Here is a 507-nt window from a genome sequence, read left to right on the forward strand (position 1 = left end):
ACTGTCTGTTTGCGGGCGCAGAACATTGGGTGCGTTCCTGTGGAACATAGCTGGAAGCGGTCAATACTCCTGCACCAGAGGCTACAGAGGCCTAACGAGAGACAGCGATTGGACGTGTCTTTGCCACCGCACGTCAGCAGGCATGCCCGGTGCCAGGGTTATTCAACGCTTACGTAACCTGGCACCGGGAGACGCAAACGCAGGATGAAGTTGGGAGGTGTGCAGCGAGGAGCAAGGAGGAGCAGCAGCACAACTGGAGAAGAGCAGAGCACTGTGAATCACCTCCAGACGAGGAGCACGCCCACTAACTCTCCGTAACACCGAGAGAACAAAGACGTGGAGCTGAGAGACATGATCACCATCTGCTGTGCGATCTGATCCGGCCAATGAGAGAGGGCATGAGTGAAGGGAGGTCAGAGGGGGCATGTGTCCCTCATCTCAGCACTCTGTTATAAGGCTTCATAACACAATAACAAATGATAACAAAACAACAAATTAAATAATAAC

This window comes from Clupea harengus, chromosome 4 (assembly GCF_900700415.2).
Source record: "Clupea harengus chromosome 4, Ch_v2.0.2, whole genome shotgun sequence".
Lineage (NCBI taxonomy): Eukaryota > Metazoa > Chordata > Actinopteri > Clupeiformes > Clupeidae > Clupea > Clupea harengus.